The sequence below is a fragment of the Pygocentrus nattereri genome, chromosome 16 (assembly GCF_015220715.1).
Source record: "Pygocentrus nattereri isolate fPygNat1 chromosome 16, fPygNat1.pri, whole genome shotgun sequence".
In the NCBI taxonomy this organism is placed as follows: domain Eukaryota; kingdom Metazoa; phylum Chordata; class Actinopteri; order Characiformes; family Serrasalmidae; genus Pygocentrus; species Pygocentrus nattereri.
In genome coordinates, this window is record NC_051226.1 from 16,607,084 (window position 1) to 16,626,957 (window position 19,874).

Genomic DNA, 19,874 nt, shown 5'->3' on the forward strand with positions numbered 1-19,874 from the left:
CATTGCCCTTTTATATCTTCACTTTGAACAACGCTTGAGTATGTAGATAGAGAACTCATTCAAAAGTCAGGTCCTTTGAATCATTTCTGTTGGATTTAAGAAGCATGGCCCTGCTGAAGCCCGCAGCAACTATCCGCTCACACCAAATAGAGGCATGAACCTTGAATCAAGATGAAAGAAACCCTCACCCTTGCTCACTCTCTTTCTAGCCCTTTCTTTTCCTGTGCTCGGGTTCAGGGGCACCAAGTACACCTCCTCAAACACTTGAAAGTCTCAATCTGGCCTTGGCTGAGATGTTCTCCAGGGACATAACCTCACTGTTGGGCTTTATGGTCAGGAGAACCATGCCGTAGGACACATTTCACTCTTAATTCTTCTTCACAACAGCTGCAGAGGTGTGACTTGGAGCACACATATGTCTCCTTGATGCCTGGTAGAGCATCTCTGCTCAAAATAGGCCACCATATGCTGAGCCCCAAATGGGCTGCAACATATTGGCATTCTTTACAATGATGGGATCATTGATTTCTTCTGAAGTTTCCCAACTGCAGCTATACAGTTGTTCCACAGCCAAATTAAAAGGGGACATTCTTAGTCTCTGAACACATATGCATTGTAAAACAATTTCAATTGTTGAAATGACAATAGATTTACCAAAGGAACTGGATGAACTAGGCTGTAACCAGACTGTAAAGAGCAAACGCACTCAGTCGTCATAGTACAGGGATTTCATTTTCCATGTGCTACTATCTTGGACAGCAGCTCTAAAAGTGTTTTCAAAAACATGCATTCATGTAACAAAAGTGAACTTAAACGGCACACAGAATAGAATAGCTCCCCTGCCACAAATGTGCAAGGATATTACTATCACACGCTTCTAAAGGTAGCATCATTTTACTGAAACAGCAAGCAAAGAAAACCACAGAGACTGTTTTATGAACGTTCCACTTAAGACCGGCCTATAAATTCAGCATAAACTATTTTCAGTATCAACAGAGGAGATCTGGGACCACTCAAAGCGTACCATCTCTCTTCCTTTGTATCGGATGCCAAAACCACGCCAGCTATTGGAGCGCCTGGTCTAGCAAAACAGCTCATCTACACAACAGATAAGAGCTTAAAAGCTGCACGTGGAAACTTCAGAGGCATGAAGATGCAACATCCTAAACATCCCCCAAAATAACTTAACAAAAAACCATGATCTTTGTAATCGTGCTGAGAGTACTACAACTATTCCTGGCCTGTAGCTTTCTTATTTGAATTCAAGAACACGTCTAGACTCTCGATGACGCACAACAAAACATTGTTCTTCTTGTCTCTCTGTCATCCAAAATGTGAAAAGGACAACAATGACGGAAGTATAATAATGATATACAGTCCGGAGCTTCAATAATGAGTGGTGTCATCTCCATACTGACTAAGAATGAAGTATCACATTAAGATCAGAAGCAGAGAAAATGAAATGAGGGTAAGTAATCAGCAAGTCATCAGCTGAGTAAATGAGCATGCTATAGGGCATGAGGAGATATTGGTGGTGCACTACTGATTTTAATCCAGATTGCTCTAACAGCACAACACCAAGCTCTCTCTGGTACTTCCATAATTTATGAACTCAGGGCAAGGAAATATAAAAAGTTTCAGGTTGCCAGAGTAAAAAATAATTCTTTTTTTAAAATATGAACACTGACATGATGAAAATATGACACTAAAGGCTGTAATGTGTTTGAATCTTATATTCATGCCTAATTAGCCTAGTGCTCATCACTCAGCATGCTCTTCTTTCCCATCTTCACTGTCACTTTACTCCAGCTTTAATAGCCTGCAGTAAGTGCAGTTTTCATACTGCAATCTTCCATAACAGTGTCCTAGCGAAAAGAGCACTTCCAAGATAACAAAAGGCATTTGACCATAATTACTAGGGATGTACAATTGGAACTGCCAGATTTTTGCTCCAAACAAGCAATCAGCTATCTGTCAATTAATCATTCTTTTTCCTGCTGATTTATGTTGCAATTTTATGAAATAAATAATAATATACAAGTAATTTAGAGCAGGTAAGTGCACACATGCTTTATTTGAATGCTGCTGATATACCAAAATGTCATGGTATAATTATGCATGACTCATTGTGCTAAATAGCCAGTTACCTCTAACTTTCTTACTTTATTTGATTCCTGTTATTTAAACAGGCAACTGATTTTTAATTTTATTAGGCCTATCATATAGGAATGTCACTGATTTTTCAAAATTTCTCCACAATTCAAATCGATATGTCAAGGAAATCTCTGAGAGTGGTTCAAAATTAAAGCAAATGTCATTTATATTGCAGTAGGCCTGAGCAATATGACAATATATACTGTTATCCTGATACATTTCGTCACAATATAATAAAACAAGGTTTTCTAAACATATTGTGGATGTCATCAGTACATGTCAGTACTTGTTTTATTTCAAAGTGAGCAAAATTAGTCCAGTTTAACTGGATTTGGTGCAACTTAGTATGCAAAATGTGGAAAATCATTGTATTCATATTTTTGATAGTTTATGCAGAACTACTGGTTCTTTTTCATTGGTCCAACTGATCAGATGCCTGAAAAAAGAAATTGTGACATCATGTATCCTAAAAAAATTGACATTAAATTTTGGCCATATTGCCCAGCACTATGTTGCAGGTTTGGCATGGACATTTTATGCACTGAACAAAAAAACTTGAGGAGTTGAAATTTGGAGTTTCCTGATCTTCAAATAATAAGCTGATAGGACAGAGTCCTATTGTTACCTATTCAAAATTCAATTCACTCAAAATTTTGAAGCAGCTCAAACATTACATTTTAAATTAAAGCAACTATTTTTTTACATTGTGTTCAATTTGCACACACATTGCACGTCCAGATAAAAAAAAGCAGCAAGAAATATGTCCATTGGCCAAATCACCTTTATAGAAATAAAAATTGGAGTTAGCAATAAAAATTCATGATCAATGCATACCTAATCATGACATGGCCTGTAATCACCTGCCCACATTATCACTGGTTTATCATGATTACATAGTAGTATTCATGATTAGTAGTAGTAGTACTAATGGTATAAATACCATGCAAACTATATTTATGTGCCATATAAATAGTATAATCCTTGATCTTCTCACCTCATAATCTAAAATGAAAGTTTTCAGTAACTTGCAAGACAGCTGTAGAAAAAAATGATGTGAAATTAAAGATAACTGTATACATTGCAACTGTATTATTGTGTTTTTGTCATATCACTTTCTCATAGGTATCACTCTGCAAAGCATTTACAACGATACCGCCAATGTGCCCAATATTTCAGAGGCTGAGCCATTATGTTAATGCAGTGAGTTTTAATATGACAATGAATTTCATCCTTCAACTCAAGCAAAGAAAGCAATTCATTCAACAGCCTGCCAACAGCCTAATGGACATACTTTATCTTAGTTACTCTTGGTTTCAATACTCTTCAAATTTACCGTGACCATAGGTCTTTATTTTTAAATTACGCATCCGAGGCTAGATCATGTCATTGCACATTGCACAACAAATGTAGCAAAAGTCAAAGGACACTGAAGATATCCCACTATACAGACTATACATACTTCATTACTTCACTACTCTGCCTGTGCATCCTGGCTTTTTAGTCCATATTTGCTTGTACAGAGAACATAAGGAGGCAACATTGTAGCTATTCTGTCAGCTTCCCCAAAACTGTTGCAAGTAAATAAGATTCACAAACAGAATGTTCGAAAAATGCCTTCTGTTCATGCCAATTTGACATGATCAAGCCAAAAATGAACAGCACACCAACTCAGTGCTGTTTGATCATATTTCTTGAAGGCCTCTACAGACTGGCTAGCTTTTTTTTTCAGTTTTTGTTCATGACATGGGTGGTACGGTGGCGCAGTAGGTAGCGCTGTTGCCTCACAGTTCGGTTCCCCCCCACAGTCCAATGATATGCACTCAGGCCAACTGGACATGCTAACCTGCCCCTAGGTGTGAATGTGTGCGTGAATGTGTATCTCTGTCTGTCGGTTCTGCAATGGACTGGTGACCTGTCCAGGGTGTATGCTGCCTTCCGCCCAGTGACGGCTGGGATAGGCTCCAGCACTCTACTGTGACCCAGAAGAACGAGAGTTTTAGATGATGTGTGTGTGCAGGTGCATTAATGACATAAAACAAATGAGATAAATGAAAATATACAGACACCAACTTAAAGGTGGCTAAAAACTGACATTATAACTCCAAGTATCACACTCCATTATGTTTGGTAATTATATGGGACATCGAGTGCTTAAACGTTACTGACTTGGGACAGGTTCTAACTTACAAAATAAAGTGCAGTTGACTGAATGCTTATAGCAAGACAAAACCTAATTTTCCACAGTCTGAACATCAGCTATGGCCCGAACTGACCGCAATTTTCAATGTTTTTCATGCTTCTTCTGTTCATGTTCACATTGAATAAATAATGATCCAGCATTACTCTCTCAAACGTGTGGGGATTGAACAACTAGAAAAAACAAACAGCAGCAGTTTCAAATTTGCTAAATATTTTGGAGGGCAAAATGAACCCTTGGTTTCCCTGGAGGATGAAAGCAGCCCTGTACTCCACTCATCTGTAGTTTATTTAGTTGAGGAGCTTGGCTTACAGTGATACAGCTTATGTCAACACTCGACCAATACCGAATTACAAAGTGAAGGAGTGACTATGCACAATACCCCACTGCTAGGCTACAGGAAGGAGATCAGAAAGGCTTTGTCAACACCCTACACCAAGTAAGCCAAAAAAAGAGGCTTCCATCTCTATACATCATCTGAAAAACATGAGCACTCAGCACCTTGCTAGGCACAGCAACGAATACATCTTCTAGTGTTGACAGAAGGATAGCTGTGATTGCCATCAGTCAGCTGTCAGGTATTATAGAGAGCGGTTCAGAAGCCTTGTCTGATAACGTTTCCACTTCACCACCCTGTCACATTAAGCCTCACCTTGCCTAAAACAGTGGCCTTTACACCCCCATCTCCTAACAGGCTTCCTGGTGACTAGAGCGCTGTTACAACCAAAGAGCCAAGCCTGAAGACAACTAATATCCGCCACCTTTGCAATGGAATGACCTGATGCAGTGCTCCCAGTTGCCGGGCACTTTGAGGAGGCAATTTCTGTGTGAAATACAGCCTTTTATTAAGGACATCTCTGACAAACTGCCACAGTGATTGGAAAAAAGATTCTAAATGGCAATGGAGCTAGAGGCTTTTCACAGAGCCCTTTACCTTGAATGCTTGCTGTGTGAATTCAAGCAAAAATGAATGAACCAGTGTCTGAAATGTAGCCTTGAAAGACTATGCTGGATTCTGTGCAAGGTTTTCCTAGCATGTTTATCTGAGGAACATGCTAAAGCCACTTTACCTCCACCTACACTAGAAACCTGGGACACTGTAAGGCCATATTGCATCTGTGATGCTTCACACATGACTGCATGATCTGCAGGCCAACAGCAGTCTAAACCAGGCCATGGTACACTGCGGCCATCTGATATGGACAATCTGTGGCTCCCAAGATTGTAGTGGAAATCTTCTGGTGCCAGAAAATTCCCCCGGTGCAAAGCAGAACGGAGTCACATTCTATTTAATTCACACCTTTCTTCAGTTATTTCCCTGTAAACAGCTGCTTCCTCCAATTGGGGCAAAACCTAATGGCCTCAGTTTCTCAGCTAACCCCATTTATTTGCAACATCCAAACCATTAAACTGCACAAAATATACAAGTCTAGACACAAATAATGACTATCCTTATAAAACTCTGTTTTTTCAAGCAGAATATGCCACTGTAGCATTAAGAACATTCAAGGGTCATTAGCATCAGCCTGTGCAAGAGGGATATTTCTGTCCACACTCCTGGCATAAAGGAGAAAGTAGCGCGCAAGTGATGTCTCGTGGACTTAAAGGATTCTTTCGTCTTTGTCTCAATGAGTCACAGATGTTCTCTCTTCTGATTCCCACTGAGGACACTGTAAATATAAAAGCCTGCTGAACCCCAGCCAGTAAAACCCGAAAACACACTACTGATCCTGCGATAGTCCCCGAGACGCAGAGCCCCCTCCCCCTAAAGAAAATATCGCCTTTGATTTCAGAGCATGCAATGAGCTTTATGGCCTACCGCTCAAGAATGCAATCAATTGCGCCATTCAGCCTCTTTCACAGTAGCGTACTTCAATAACATTCTAAATAATAATAGAAGCGAAGAGTAATAAAAGTTTCCAGATGTTGAGGTTAGCCAGCTAGAGCACGGGGGGGGGGGAAACTCCAGACCACAAAGAAATATTTTGGTACATGTTAATACAATTTATTGTTTGTCTGCTATCTTTCATGGCAAGGTCAGATATCATGCAGTGAATTCTGAATTCAGACAGCGATGAGGTTGTTCGATGGGATCACAGTGGAAGTGTTTGTCTGGTGGGCCCGGACACACCCACAGGGACATGACCTTGGTTTTTAGCTTCTTCTGTCTTCCTGCAGAACAATAAATGAGAAGCTAATACACTGATTCGGTAGCACTGAAACACTCACATAAACCATCCCACTGGAGGCCTCAAGCAGGCAAAAGCAAGATGAGTGACTGTGATGTCTACCAGAGAATAAGACGAGACAAGACACGGTGCATTCTTGGACTGCAGGAAATGTATTTGAATTGAGACTGTTCAGAAAGTAACCTACTGGGTGGGTACTGGGCAGTTTCAGCCTCAGAGCCTCCACCCACAAAGGGTCATAAACCAACAGATACTGATTGTATACTATGATGGCAACAACTATCGAAATTTTGTTTGATTAACTCTCCACACTGTTGTGTGTACACACTTAGATGCACTGTTTTTATCAGTCTAATGGTAAACGTACTGGGGTAAATGGTTTGATCCCTGGTGATGCCACAGCCATCCAGGGCCAGGAGTCCAAGAGAGCATAACTAACCCCCCTCTCTCTGGATAAGTAGAATGGCTTTCTCTCACCATCACTCAGTGCAATGCTAGCTGGTACAAATTTGTTAGCTGATGTAACCAAATTGGCAGTTAGTTAGTTATTCACTTACAAGCATATCCAATGATACCAGGTTAGTGGCAGTTTGAAATAATATGGTAGGTAAGGTTAAACCATGTGGGAAAAACATGGTGATTGTCATTTTCTAACCAAGGATGTGATTGTGATTTAAACTGCAAATATTTTCAATAAATTAAGCTCCAGGATTGTCTTCTTGTAAGAAAACCAGCATATCCACCTTTATTAGCTTGAGACTCCATGTGCTACCCTGTGTGTATGGCCTGACTGCTCATCTATATGCCATTCACAAACTCTGTGTTAATAGGTTTAATTTCCCAACTTAAAACTTGTTAAGACATTGTTAACAATATAAGCTGTGAATTAAAATTGATGCTTTTGTAATTTTAAAATTCCACACTTACGAATTGTGATTTTAATATAAAAATAGTTAATCGTTCAGTCCTAATCAAAGGAAGCACATGCTACCCTCCACCCTCTTAGCCTGGAAGCACTGTGTGAGGGAGACCTAGTTACCTAGTTAGTGTGATAGGGGGAGACCTAGGTAGCAGCCGAGGGATGGGGGAGAACTAGCTAGACAGTGGAACTGGCACTGACTTAATATGGGAGAAAACTGGGTTTTAAAAAAGAGAAAACAGAAAAGTCATGGTATCCAATCTAAAATGTTGTTCAAGAGATTTGTTTAAAGGATTTAGTAGCAAATAAACAAAATATCTTACAATTTCCATCAGCAAAACCACTTTGTTTCACATGTCACTTCCCTTTTCTGTCTAAATATACAGTTTGTGGCCACATTAGGCAATGAACCCCAACAGACTCTCTGATAATAGTCAGAGGCCCAGATTTTGAGACTAGCTACTCAATGTATCGTTCCATCAAAGTGCCATAGCACAACAAGATGCAGCAGAGGACCAAAAACAGCCCGCCATTAACTTCCACCAAGCCTGACTTTTACCGTGCTGTTCATTAAAAGATAAGGACACATGGCAGACCAGTCCCTCCATTTGAATCAAATTCAAGCCCTGCTGAAAACAAGGTTATTAGGGAGGCTGATGGACATTTTAAATGACATGAGTTAAATCATTTCCTCATTAAGCCTTTCAAATTGAGCACTCAGCTCAAGTAACTCTTGTTAAGATAAGTAAGCTTAAATTTTTAATATGTTCTGAGCAGCTCCTCTAACAGGCACCCCTGAAACCTGAGAGGTTTATGGAATAATTAGGACTAACTAACTGAAGGCTATTTATTCACGTTAGCAAGGCTTTTTCCCCCCTCAAAGGAGGACAATGAGCAGCCGGAGATTCTTCTTGCTAATCACTCAGAAATTTCTAACCACATGTTTTCAGAAAAGTGATTTCAAGAGGGAGGAGGGCAGTGATAAGAGGGCTGCTGGGTCACAGGATATGCGAATAATGTGGTGATTAGCCAGATAATCAGAGGCCTCTACAGAAGGCTTTATAGAACACAAAGAGGATGATGGTCAAAGATGTAACCCTGTGGACACGCTGACTCATGTCTGGCTAATGTCTTCTCATATACTCAGCCAGACGTATGAGTCTGCCTGTCTTATTTTCTAAACTGTTCATTGCACATGTAAAATGTTGTTCTTATGTACATTACAATGCTCATTCCAAATCATGAGTAAATATCTTTACAAATTTTTCACCATCTTATATTTAATGCTTCAAACCAGAGACTTACTATTCAGTTCATACTACTCATTATTTAGTAAATTCAACTACTATTGAAACTGATATGTAACTATGAGATTATCATCATTGTGAGATCTTTCATCATTAATACTTCAAACCTAAGGCTTATTAATCAGATATTAATTTTAAGACTTATCATCCAGTTACTTCTATTATTGCGCAATAACTACAAAGAAACTAACATGCAACTTGGAGAGCTTTAGTGATTTTTCAACACCTTATATTTAATATTTTGAATCCAGGCGTTAGTTTTTTTTTCAGAAGTTAATATGTAATTATATAGTAACTACTATAAAACCAATATTTAGTTATAAGAGTGAGAAACTGAAAAGGAACTTAAGGTTTTAAGCTTCACAAGGTTAATGGAGATCAGCTATAAGTGCCATGTGCACTATGCGTACTGTAAATATTTTCTATATGAATTAATTAAAGAGGGAGAGTTATTTCAAATACTTCTTAAAGTGTCAAATACCATAAATGTGACATTACACCTGCCCTATCATCCATGCAGAGTAGAATAACTTCAAGGATCATGACCTTGAGAAGTGCTTACTATAAGTTGCCAGCAGATTAGACTGCCTTGAACTGCTGAGCTCTCTGAAAATGAACACCAGTGCTTAACACTAGGCAAAGAAGTTTTGACTTTCCAGTCAACTCCCTTGGATAATGCCCTGTGCTATTTTATTTATATTTTTCCCACTCCAAAGAGAACATTGTACCTCATGTGGACACAAAATTACTCAGCAAAATGTAGGCCGGCTAAAAAGTCATTGGACCTCGACAGCAAACACTGTGTGTTTGGCAGCAGCAATACTAGTGAAGTGTCTCTCCAGTCCTTTATGGGGAAGTTCTGGCCAGGACACACTGGAACTCTTAGAGTGTTTACAGAAAGCCTGATTCTGCAAGCCAAGAAAAGTCAGATGGCTGCGATTGCCTACTGGAGCTGATAGATGTAGTGGAAGGTACAGATCAGACTCACAGGCCTATGCTCATTCATTACAGCATGGCTTCAGAATGTGCCAGTTATATCTTGCAGGGAGAAGACTTAGGGAGGGAGCAGTGGAGAACGACAGACGGCGCTTTGCCCATGTGGTGTAATTTAAAATGCATCAGATGCAATCCTACAATTTGATTTTCCATTCAAGGCCTGCAGAATGCATAAAGGGTGCTAAGTCATTTAACTTTAATAAAGAGATTGTGATCTAGGGGAAAAAACATGAATCCTCGCATTTCCACAAGTGTTTGTGTGTGACAGATAAAGCAGATGCTGCGCTTCAGCTCAGCCGTAACACTCAGCGCTGAGTCTTAGCTGTGAGAAGCATTGTGCCATCTCGTTTTACAGTTAAAAACAACATATCAAATTTGGATTTTTACTGGAATGCCCCTTTGTGGCAGCCAAGTTACACAACACCTTTCACACTGGGCTTCCTGTGGGGAGAGAAGCACTGGTATCCACCGGCCTCTGCATCCAGCTCAGGCCAAACTGTGGTTAGACTGTTTAACAGAAGTGCAATGAAAGTTCAGGTTTTCTATTTTTTGTTTTAAACCTTACCCAGCTGAGGCGCTGACAGGATTGAGAGTAGGCAGAGGGGGTCTGCCAAACTCACCTAGTACAACAAATAAAGGTTAAATCAAGTCCATCTGTCATTTTGAGATTCGCAGCAAGCATTTGAGTATTTAGTCCATTTGAAAGTCCTGAAAAATTCTTACAATCTGACTGAATATCAAGAAGTGCTATTAACTATTGTACGTAAAGGAGACATTTCTATATAGGGTCAACGCAGGTACACAGAATCATACGATCAGCAAATATTAAGAAATAAAAAAGTTTCCGGTTCTATTCAGCAGCGTCTGCTCTGCTGATGATGTAATAGAAAAAAAGTTATGGGACAGAGATGGCTCATTTTAGCCGCAAACTAATCCAGAATTGCAACTAATCCAGAAAACTTGACGACTGAATGAGAAAATGCAGAAGAAAATTATGCATACACAAAAGAAATAGTGAGCATCCGACTGGCAGATACAGTGAAGAGAGAATCTACTTTTTCAGATCAGAGTATTGAAGAGAGACGTTTTGCTTCATGCCGAATAATTACTTTTGGCAGGGGCTGTGGGGATTAAATCCAAATCCAAACTAGTTTCGCTCCAATACACAGAACAAGAGACAAGAAAAGAGCATTCAATTTGAGTTCAGCCATTGTGTCCTTCGGAGGCCGTAGGTACCCTTTTTGTCTTCCAATGGCAGCGTTAGGGACAAAGTGTGACAGTGTTGAGGCAGCTATAAGCCACTGCAAGAAAATGAAAAGCTACTGAAGAGTAAAATGTGAACATTCAGGGTGAATATGGCCAAGGAGACCCTAGGCCCAACTGGCCACTGGCAACCACCAGCAATCTCGCCAACAGCTGCATCAGTACTGTGCTTTCCACTTGCTTCCTTAGGCCCTTCAATAGTGGCCTTGTTGTCCTGCCTCTCAAAGGCATCCTTATGCACTATTCTCTCCACACAACTGTTAAAACTCAGGGACGTAAAATATGCATGCCAGAGAGGAGTTAGAATTCCACCATGGATGGTCTCCTCAGCAGCACTGCTCTAATAAAATGGGAATGTTACATTGTGTTAATATGCCAAAGACCAATATGATGACTGATGAATCTCTGTCTTGAGTACAAAGGTATTTTGAAATATTAGCATTTTTCAAAGAGCACTAGGGATCATCAAAGTTCATTTCTGTGAATGTCTTTCTTAAGTATTAGGCATGGTTGGGAAAATCTGCCCAGATTCAGATACATCAGACGCATTCAAATAAAACTTAATAAAGAAAACCATATTTGGCCTTCCTCAGTCCAGACCACTTGGCCTATATTATAACTATATTTGCTTAAGGGGAAAATACCTGTTAAAATAAGCAATAAGGAAAGCTTATGGCCGTGACTAATTCCTATGGCATGGGAAAAATCTAGCAAAATAAAAAAGAAAGTAACACAAATGGAGGCACAGTGATTAAGTTTGCTCCCCAAATGCATTGCACAAATATACCTTAGTCTTCTGAACATTCCACTGTGTAACTCTAGCCCTTCCATCGCAACTGTATGAGCAAGTTCTCCCGCTCTGCATTCAGCCTGAGATCATAAACACACACCATCCAGACTTCAGAACACAGACCACCAACTGCTGCTCAGCTCTCATATTTTACCCCTGCTAGTAGTACAAACTTACCAAACTAACACCACTAAAAGACATTTTTCAATATGAACTGTGTGCTTACACGAGCCAAGACAAACAAGCCATTCAATTCAACCCATTTCTTAATGTCTGAGAGTACTTCTGACTCCCAGCACCAAATTCACTCTTCCAAAGAGGCAAGAACTTTGTAAGACCTCAACTCAAAGAGCTATGAACAAAAGTGTTCAATGGATTCCACTGAACACTCTGGATGTCCATTGGAATACAATAAGCCAGGAATTAAAGAAATAGTGTCATGGCTACCAATGACTGCCTAGTCCTCTAGACTGAAAACATGGTAAACACATATTAACCCCTTAATGTTCCTGTCTAAAATTTTACATCTGAGCTTGCTTTAACTAAAATCTGAGGACATTTTTTTCATATTGGTCAAGTCACACAGCTAAAACATCTTTTTAGTTTTATTTCTTATTTTTAATCAAATGGAATTCTAGCTTTTGGCCGCTGCTAATAAAAAAAAATCAAGTTAAAGTATTAAAACATTTCATTTGACTGTGAAGAAAGGTATGAAAACTACATGTAATAAAAAAATTCTACCTTACGGACGTTCTTCTAAGGTGGGGATGCACTGTTCCCACTTTTTCTCTCCCAACATTGATTCTGATACCTTAACTCAGGATATTGGCAATACTGACTATCGATCCAGTATTTTGTTCATCTTTCAATTTAAAATCTGTATTCCTCACATCATGCTGTCACAGTTGAAGAATTCATTCCAAAACATGACACATGTCTTTTAAGAGATTTAGGTAATTATACATTTTAAATCTCCTTCATAAGGCTTTCATTCTGATGTGCTTTATCAAACTTTGTTAAGAAAGGCTTTTATTTTGACATGCTGCAGAGCTTTGTAGAGAAACACATGGTGCATCCTTTGCAAACAAACAATTTTTCATCTCCTTAAACAAACTAGTTTTCCTGTAATTTGACCTTTTGTAAGTATTGGCTGTGTGTGGTGCATTCAGTTCCATTAATTAAAGTGAGAATCTGATTTGTATTGCGTTTTGGAAGGACACTGCCTTTTTAGAGAAGTTGTGTCTAAGAAACAGTAGGGATATTGGATCGACAATGTCTGGCCAATACTTAATCTGTTAAAACCAATCCATTGCATTAGATCAGTTCATTACTAATTTCTATCCTCTAACTATACAAAACTTCATCATGTTAGACATTTTCTGCATTTTTCCTTATCATACTAAATGGAGTTGTTGGTTGGAGGGGTTAATATGATTCAGAGGTCTTCTGTTGACGTTTGCAACTATTCCTGAATGGGACTTTATCTAGCATAATTGTTTCCAAACTGTAAATAAAAATCCTTACAATCTTAATCCTATGTGAGTGATTTAAATCATTTCAAACATGTTCTGAAAAAGTAAGCATGGCTGGTGTTGTAGAATGCAGAATGCAGGTTACAGGGAGGTTAATGCCTGCTATGCAGGGTTAGGTACTTGTCTAATATATAATGGATGAAAAGCACCCACAGCCTTATACTCCTGAGCTACTTGTCACTTGTGTGACCTGTCTGACAAAATTTGCACTGAAAGTTGGCTCTGCATAAGGCCAGAAGGCTGCTTAGAAGAAAGCCATTACTGTAAGCTTCTCCACCAGTAATATACAGAGCCACTGTCTGCTGCTACAAAGACCGTCTCAGGGTCTTATCCTATTCACAAAGTAAATAAATAATGTTCTACATTATTTCTGCTTTGTGAGCGTGAAAAGTTAAATAGTGGCATTGCTTTCAACTGAGGATAATAGAGACTACTGTAGTCGCTCATCTGCTGAAAGAGTCCAAATCCCACTGCACCGGAACTCCAAATATGTCTGGCCATAAAAGAACAACAGCCATGAAAATGTCATTACTGGTGGAGGCAACCCAGTGTGACTCCAGAGGAGCACCAGCAGTCATTTACAATCAGCCGAGCCATGCCCAAACACCACTGCAGTGTGGAGAATGAAGAGAGAGAAAGAGAGAGAGGCAGAGAGAGACAGACACTGTGGGTAAATCTCAAGGCAAAAGAACTTTACAGATAATAAATGCAACCGTACTTAAACATTTATGGTGAGAACAAAAATGTCTTGAGGTTACCAGGGCTCTTCTAAGATGAACACTTACACATCTCGGACTATTATCACTTCTACACGGTCCTGGAAAGAGCACTAATGAATACAGAGCGTCTCTGCAGAGCAGCTGGTCCATTAAGCTGCAGCGGCGGTTTTTAAACCTACCGTCTCCAAAAATAAGAAATGGGAAAAAAAAGTATCACTTGCAGAATCAAACAACAAAACAACTCAAAAGCCCCCCAAGAATCTTTTATATGGTCTTAAGTGCACAAAGGAACAAGCCTCGGTCACTGGCGCAACCTTTTTTAAAACCTAGCCATTCTCTGAAATATAATCAGGGGGCCGAGGTGAAAATAAATCCAGTGGACAGCTGCTACTTTTGCACATTGTCCGACAGGCCAGTCAAAGTAACATATGTCCCCCTTGGAGCCTGGCAGCTGAAGTGTAAAAGCAACTGTGGACACAATGAAAAAAACCTGAGTGAGGAGATGGAAGTCATACATGTGCAAAGAGCATTAGTATTTATACTGCATGAAACCCAGAGCATAAAAGATTCTTAATTCCAACCACACGTTAGGGTCAGAACCATACTACTGCAGCCAGCTTTCTGTTGTTTTTGCATAAGACACTGTGTGCTACTTAAAAAAAAGAGCAAGAAAAAATGTTGGCCCACTTCAACAGGGAGACATTATGAGTGGTGATGACTCATTTCAGCATAACAAGGTTAAATCTCATCTGAAGCCCACGCATAAATTCCACTGCTTAAGCTTCTACTGTCAATAATTTATCACGTCTCGCAAGACCAGAAAAGTAGTCACGTTTAATAATCTCGTGGGGATAAGCTGTTTCAATCTAACCTTGACACATTTTGCTGTTTTCTCCTCAATGCTATTTTCGGAGCTGGGCGAGTAGCTAGGACAGGAGCTAGAGCAGCACAACGCTCTTGGGAAAGAGGGAGAGAGTGATATAGAGGGGGGGGGGTGGAAAAAGGGAGGAAGAAAAAGAGAGCCCCACCCTGCTTCATCAAACCCGTTGTCTTCACCTCAGATTTAACAGCAACTAGTGTTGTTCTGCCCTCTTCTAGATAGCAAAATCACACATAATCTCACAAGAGACAAAAAAGGCAAATCATTTCATTAAGTCTGACAAGAGATCACATCGCGGCCCAGTGGATTCAAGGTCCAGCATAAACCACTCAACCAGACGTAGATAAGGCAAAGCATTGCACCACTATCTCTGAACCTAGACAGAAAATGCAGACGATCATGAACCACTTTTTTCTCCTTCCTCCCCACACTGATCAGAGTGTTGTCGTAAACACTGTTCTAGGATAGTGACCCTTCTCACCTATTACACTTTTTTTCTTTCTTCTGCATGCTCCCCCCACCTCCCAAAAAAGGCTGTAAGTAGAACAAGCTGCAAAGGTTGCCACTGTGGAGTGGACTTTAGAGAGTTGAGATAAAGTCTGACGTCAGAGAGCCAGCCTGAAGTCTGAAGCCCTGATTGTATCTACTAATAACAGGTAGCGTGAGAAGCCATGGCAAACAAGCCCACCAAACAATGCCTGAGTGAGTGTGCTGTCCCTATGAGACACCTTAGTGCACACTCAGAAATGTGCAGCTAGCGCCAGTAAGTCCCTGCACAGCCCTCTGAGCTTTTCCTCCATCTCCACAGGTGTTCTCAACAGCCAGCCATCATGCACTTGGAAGGGAGCCCTTTACTCTCATTTGAATATCTAAGGAGTGCTACTCACAATTTTGCCTAATTGAGAACTCACTAAGACCTACTCTTTAAAACTAAAACACGCTATCTAAATTGTGCCCTACTGGAATTCTCAGAATAATGGGAAATAATGATAAAGGGCAAAGATGTGAGGAGAAATGGGACAGAATGTGAAAGCCCCAGGGGCAAGGCTTACATTTTAAACCAAAGTAACATCTAATCATATTAGTTAAAAATGCCATTTATTTTGTTCCTGGTGGGTTTTAGGGACAATGTCTAGCTCTGGACCCCTGAATCATTCAGGCTCCCACTCCCTAAGGCTCAGCAGCACTAAAAAAGTACAGTTTTATGTGACAAAATAAGCATAACCAAGTCTTGATTGGCAGATTTCACCAGTGTTTTCCATAAATCTGAAACAAACATTGGGGGAACACTGTGATGTAATTCTAATGTAAAGATATTCAAACTCATCATAGCACTTGTTTACTTATTTGGGTATTTGAACAAGGCATCATACAAGTGGATGTTAAACCTTCTATGTGATTTTTCAATTCCTTCACATCAAGGACTTGACTAAAATGAAGATTTAGGTTGTGCAAATGAAAACAAGGAATGGTGTGTTGCATTAATAATACTGTGTGTCCTTGTCTATGTATAATAGTATAAAATATTTTCTCTTTATAGCTTGTAAAACGGGACACTGAATATTGTTGCAATGGGACAAAATATACCTGGGAGATCGTAAATTTACTGTTCCATTTTGGTGTAATTAACAAACTAGTTTACTTTCCAACTATAAGCATTAAAAATAGAAAACTAAAGAAGCTATACCTTCCATTTTGCCTACCACGGCAACTCTCTTTTAGGTATTTTTTGCACCAACTAAGATTAAAAAATTGTGCTAATCTTTGCCATTGCTAAAATGAGCAAGCCCTTTACTGCTCCTATACAAAGGACCAGCCCTGCAGAGGTCAGTGCTGCCAAAGCAGTTGTACTATTGGCCCATGATGCAAATTAGCATGTCCAAGTTGAACTCTACATAAGATTTGATATACAACATTTATTTGTTCTGTAAGTCTGCAATGCAAAACAGCTCACCATGGCAAACTTAATTAAAATGAAAGTCATATCCCTCACAAACCTTTGCTAACAAAAAGCAAGTGTGGCTGGGCCCTTACAACACCTCTTTCTGCCTGAATTTATCTGAGACTGTGTGTTGTTTTCTGTTTTGCTCATCTCTCCTGAGTGTCACCTGTGCCCCCCTTCCAAACATCCCTCCCCTAGCACCAACCCCACCACCGTTCTGCCAGCCGCACTCAGTGTCGCAGGTGAGGCCAGGCAGCAAGCAGTTGGCCCTGAGGGTTTGATAGCTCCAGTCTGAAGTCTCCTCTTGCTCCCTGTGGAATGGTGAAAGTGGGTCTCCTGGAGAGCAGTCACACGCCAAACTGGCGCCGGGCCACCTGCCACCTGCACCGCCATAGGCCGATTCCTCCAGAGCCCCAAGCCCACCGGCCCACAGCAGCCACGCCCAGCCCCAGTAGGGCACCCACCAGCCCCAGCACCTAAATCACTGGCTCAGATGGTGGTCTATTTAATATTTAGAATTTCATTTAATTATTCATCCACACTCCATTTTGTGTGTACTCTCCAGACACAAGTATGGTAGACCCTCCTTGTTTCACAGTGGCTTAGCTGGCGCCAGCAAGCTCAGTCCTCAGGGACGGTGGTATTTCTCTGCTTATTTATCATCTTGAATTCTGCTTTGTTAAGTAGATCCATGATATTTCATAAAACCTATTGTTGCAATGTGCACTCGAAAAATGTCAACAGTGACGCATGAGCCTGTACAAGCAGACATGTTTTACTCAGTATCGCCTTATGGTCTGTATATTTTATTACATTTCTCAATGCCTGCAATCTTAAAGGGGCTGTATATATGAGGTCTGGATGATATGTAAAAATCAAGAAAAATTTGGATTATATCGATCATACAGTGCGAGAAAACATAAAGTATTATATTTTCATAATTTTACAGCCCATCTGAATGATCAGGACACTTAACCTGGACAGAAAATACTTTGAATTTTCCTCATGCTGCACTCTGGGGAACCCCCAGCAGAGACAGTAGAAAATTGACTCTACTAAACTCTATGGTAGCCTAACACTTATTACAATGGCTCTGTAATAATGAATTAACTCAACAGCAAAAGGGAATAAAAAAAATTACATGTTGTAACGTGGAGCGAGGAGGCGGACGCATACGCTGAGATAAGCGACTTTTATTGAGGGCAAATCCAGGGTCGTGGTCGGAACAGTCCAAAGTCAGATGGCCAACACGGAGAGACCGAAAGTCAGACATGATGAACAGAAACACAGAATCCAAACAATGCCAAAACATCAGACTTCAAACAATACATACAAACATCCCAAACAGCGCGTCAAACAATACATACATCAAACAAAGACCAACAAGAAACTCAGGAAAACACAGGGCTTAAATACAAACAGGGATAACAGGACACAGGTTGAGAACACAGGTGGTAACAATCAGGGGCGGAGTAACGAAACAAGGGGGCCAGACTGTGAAGTAATCAAAACAAAAGCACATGACAGGACCAAAAGGTAAACAAAAGCACATGAGGAGACTGGGAGGGGCCAATTGTGACACATGTATACATGATTTAAAATTATTTACAAAGCTGTTTGAAATAAAATAAGTCCTCTCTAGTCCTCCATTAACTCTCTTTCACAACACAGTGATGATTGCCTTTGAAACACCATTGGCTTACTTATCATAGCAGATAATTACAATTATTACAACCACACTGCCGCATCGTCCAAATGTCAGACCAAAAAATGGTTTTATGACTTGTAACAACAGAGGAACCCTTTTTTAAGTCTTTTTATCTAGAACAGAACCACTTTCAAAAGGTTCTTTAAGGAACAATGCAAGTATAGCCATCTATACCATCTACAGCCTAACTATACTGTCTCTGTTTTATGGAATGCATACACATTAAAAACACTAACTGATGAATTGATTGGTTTATTTATTTTTTTCTTAAACCATTTAATTATTTAAAACAAACAGCATTCACCATACTTCAAAAGAAGCACTGAATATATAAAAAAGAGAAAGTCAGGGGTGACACAAAAAGTCTAAAGACGTATTTCCATTGTGGTCCCTAAATGAGACGAATAATAGTAATTATTAATGTTATAAATAGTATTATTACTAGTATGAGTATAAGTAGTATAATACTAATGATAGTAATACTAACTGATGTAACCACGAACAACGGAGAACAACTGACCTTCTTAAGCTTGTAGATCATATGTGTTCCAAACTGCCAAGAACCACTGAAGCATTCATACAGTTCTTTCAGTTGGTTCTATATATAATTATTGCTTTTGCTAAAAGAACCCAAAAGAATGCAGACAAGAGAGCTTTAGACAAAGGAGACGGAATGTCTCTTTAGGAATGTCTCTGAAAACTTGCCTGTGAGTATCCAACAGCTGTCTTCTTTGCCACTGAAGACACTGGGTGATTACTTGTGGAAAAAAAGGATTTACTTGTGGAAAAAAGCTTGACTTATCAATTTTTTACTGTGAATCCTCCCGTAAAGCCTGAAATAATATTCACAAGTGAGAGGTACCAGGACAGATTTGGTGGGAGTTTTTCAGACCATGTCATACATCTTTAAGTATCAATGTCACACAAACGGCCTCAAAAGAAGGTCTCGATGTTTAGATATCGAATACAAAATCAACATTATACTGATGAAGACATTATGACAATAGCAGATAATTTGCTCACATCTTTGGAAGACATGTCCTTGACCAAGTTTTGACTGACTTTCTTACGCTTCCAACATACTCAGAAAAGTCAGATTCATCTTTTTGTGGGGGTCCGTAGCACAACCAACATTACAAAATGTTCTACTGCAGGTTGTGTGCAATTACATATTTCCACCAGGAAGGTCTCCAAATTCCCCAAATTTAAGTTTGTTTTTTCATTTTGGATATAAACAGTATGGAATGTAAAACGGTAGTATTGGGAGTATTTGAGTAC

At 39.7% G+C, this 19,874-nt stretch overlaps 1 protein-coding gene across 14 annotated transcripts in view; it reads right to left on the bottom strand.

The window, feature by feature from the left end:
- Positions 1 to 19,874, bottom strand: part of ncam1a (neural cell adhesion molecule 1a) — a 244,826-nt gene that overhangs the window by 206,460 nt on the left and 18,492 nt on the right. The gene's annotated exons all lie outside the window — the stretch shown is intronic.